Raw genomic sequence first — 4,026 nt, 5'->3', positions numbered from 1 at the left:
TTATTATTATTATTATTATTATTATTATTATTATTATTATTATTATTATTATTATTTGTATATATATATATATATATATATGTGAATGAAAATTTGCCTCTTAAAAAATATGAGCAAGTTATGCGTTTAGCCAATAGACATGTTCCACAAAATGATATATGGTACTATCAGCAGCTTAAATCAGACACCAAAAGCAATAACGACACGGAAGTTTCACACGATGATGCAAATGAATAAAACACGAATGATATATATTTTGACCTAGAGTATTTTTATTTATTTTAATAAAAGAAGTTTGAATTTTCTGTTTCTTGTGAAAAACATCAATAAAATGTTCAAAGAAAAATGTGTTTTTAATTTTTTTGACCTATACCAGCACTAAAAATTTAACTTTGATCAAAAGAGGAGATAACTCCAAAGAATATTTAATTTTTTTTGCAAAACTCATTAATATCTAATTGTAATCTATATGTCAGATGATACAAATTGGTCACATAATGGAAACAAAAAATTAAGAACTCTCCAACTTTGAAATTAAGAGAATGAAATGTTTTTTTCAGTTTACTTGAATTCGCCTTTTTTGGAGTTATCCCCTTTTTGCAGCGGGGTCCTCAATTACAACACGAGAACGTGAAAAACACAACAGTGTCTGAACATAAATATTATAGTACCCATGTATAGTTCCACAACACTAACTGCCCCCAACAAACTATTGAATGTACCAAAAGATGAGAAAATGAGGAAGAAATCATGCAAACATATTTTATAGAACATCTATTTTGACAAATTATCAGATTGCTCTTGGACAAATCCAGCTTTTGTAGCCATAGAATGTACAGTTTTTAAAATAATTAACAATATTGTGTTAAGTAAAAGTAAATAATATAAAATCTATCCGGCACACGTAGTTTGCATAAACACAAATGTGTAAGAGTGAGACAGACTACAGAACACGACTCGTTTAATTTGGACCGATACCGGATCGTGACGTAAGAGTCAACCGTCTTTGTTTAAGACTGCGTTTTAGTGCATAGAGAATTATTTTGAATTTATATATTTTATATAGGAAAACTATTAATTAAAATTTTAAAATTTATGTGGCAATTGACTTTTTACGATGAAAGGAATTTAATAAGAAAAGAAAAAAAATCTGAAACTTCCCTATTGTTAGAAAGATCAAACAAGCTTACATGCCACGAAAAGTTTGGTCTCCTGCAGACAAAGGGATATTCAAGATGAAATATCGCATCTTTTAAATATGGGTGCCATTAAACATTGCAAGCCATGTAAAGGCCAATTTATATCAAACATATTTTTAATTTCCAAAGAAAATGGCAAAAAGAGGTTAATACTTAACTTAAAATTATTGAATAGATTTATAAGTACGAGCCATTTCAAAATGAAAGATAGAAAGACAGTAACCAAACTACTTTTGCCTGGTTCATTTATGGGCACTCTTGATTTAAAGGATGAATATTTCCTCTTAAGAGTACATACAGCAGACAGAAAATTTTTAAGGTTTAAATTTAATAATACTTTGTTTGAATAGACTTGTATCCCCTTTGGGCTCTCCACTGCTCATTTTGTGTTTACCAAAATATTAAAACCAGTCTTACATATTCTAAGGAAAAGGCAATTACAGTCAGTAGTGTACTTAGATGATTTTTTATTAATAGGTGATTCCTATTGTATGGAAAATATAAGAATTACGGTAGATATTTTGCAGGGGCTAGGCTTTATTATAAACAAAAAGAAGTCTAACCTCATACCTAGAAAACAATGCAAATTCTTAGGATTTTTATATGATTCCGATGCAATGACAATTAAAATTCCACCGGAAAAAGGTCGGCACATATTGAAATGGTTTGGCAATATCAAAGGAAGGAAATGTTGCACTATTAGATATTTCTCAAAATTTGTAGGAAAAATAACGTAAAATTTGTAATAAAAATAAATAAATAATATGTCCTGCAGTTAAGTACGGCTGGGTTCATGTAAAATATTTTGAACATGCTAAATATTTAGCACTTTTAAAGTCCCAGGGAAGTTATAAAAAAATGATGCCAATACCTGAATATATTATGACTGACATTAAATGGTGGGAAAAAGCAATATGTTTTTCTAACAGTTCTCTAAATCAAGTCAAAAATTATCAAATCGAAATTTTTTCAGATGCTTCCTTGCAGGGGTGGGGTGCCTTCTGTGGAGGTCAAAGAGCACATGGTCTTTGGAATTTAACAGAGAAATCATATCATATCAATCGATTAGAATTACTAGCAGCATTCTTTGCCCTGAAATATTTTGCAGGCAAATTAAAAGATTGTGACATTCTACTAAGGTTAGACAATACAAAGCAGTGGCTTATATTAATAGAATGGGTGGCGTAAAGTACTCTGGCCTTAATTTAATAGCACGCAAAATATGGAAATGGTGTGAAGATCGCAACCTTTTAATATTTGCATCATATGTTCATTCAAAGGATAACTTTGAAGCTGACTTCGAATCTCGGAGGGTTTCCACAGATATAGAATATGAACTTTGCCAATCAAAATTTGACCTAATTGTAAATAAATTTGGTGTACCCTCAATAGATTTATTCGCGAGTAGAATAAATAACAAATGCGAACGTTTTATATATTGGGAAAGAGATCCAAATGCCTTAACTGTTGATGCATTTACAGTATCATGGGAACGGGAATTTTGTTATGCATTCCCCCCATTTTCGCTCATTTTAAAAGTACTGCAAAAAGCAATTTCAGACAACTCAAAGATGATTCTAGTAGTCCCATATTGGCCAACACAGCCTTGGTTTCCTATATTTAATAAGCTATTAATAGATGAGCCAATAATTTTGAATCCAAGTAAAAATTTATTATTATCTTTTGACAGGAGACCCCATCCGTTGTGGAAGAAGCTTTCCCTGGTGGTAGGGTTATTATGGAGCAAGCCTTCCTCTTAAGGGGTTTTCCGGAAGAATCAATACATTTATTAATGGCATCCATAAGTAACAATACTGTAAAACAGTAGGCTAGTAGTTTGAAACTATGGTGGAAATATTGTTTACAGCACCATCTTAACCTATATGACTATTCGCTTGACTGGATATTAAAGTTTCTGACAGGGCTCTTCAAACAAGGTTCCTCGTACGGTACATTAAATTGTATTCGATCAGCCTTATAATTTATTTTCCCATCAGACTTAGGTTCTAACATTAAGGTTAAAAGGCTTTTTAGAGGATCTCAGGCCAAATACCCCAAAGTACAACTTTGTATGGGATGCCACCATAATTTTAAACCATTTAAGCTCTCTCCACCCTAACGAGGGACTATCATTGAAAGAATTATCCTATAAATTAATAACATCATTAGCTCTTATTACGGCACACAGAGTACAGACATTTTCTCTGATTAAGTTGGCTAATATACATGAGGTTGATTCAGGTTTTGAAATTTTGGTTACGGATAGGATCAAAACCTCGAGATTTAATAAAGCAAAAACAACTCTTTATATACCTTATTACCAAGAGAACCCAGCAATATGTGTGGCTAAGGCATTAGAAACGTACCTAACTAAAACAAAAGTTTGAGGGGAGATCAGCAGATTCTCTTTCTAACATTCAAAACGCCTCATGTCGCAGCATCTGCATAGACATTGAACCGGTGGATAAAAACAACCTTGAAAAGTAGTGGAATTTTTTCTGCACACAGCTGTAGGCATGCTGCGACATCGGCAGGGGTTGATCTTGACATAATAAGGAATACTGCAGGGTGGTCTGAGAACTCCAAGACATTTGCCAGGTTTTATAACAGACCTATCGTTAATAAAAATGTTTTTGCCAAATCGGTTTTATCTTAGTATTAGTTACCCTAGATTGTAAAAGAATAAAACTAGCAAGTTAGGTTACAAGTAAAAGTTCAAGTTAAGATATTACGCCTAATATTAGAAAAATAACAATGCTATGTATAAAAAATGTGTTTTGTATTTTTATATTAAATAAATACATATATATATATATACCAAAAGATG

This window comes from Anoplophora glabripennis, unplaced genomic scaffold (genome assembly GCF_000390285.2).
Source record: "Anoplophora glabripennis isolate ALB-LARVAE unplaced genomic scaffold, Agla_2.0 scaffold1190, whole genome shotgun sequence".
NCBI lineage: Eukaryota > Metazoa > Arthropoda > Insecta > Coleoptera > Cerambycidae > Anoplophora > Anoplophora glabripennis.
The sequence above is the reverse complement of the archived record's forward strand: the minus strand, read 5'-3'. Positions refer to the sequence as shown.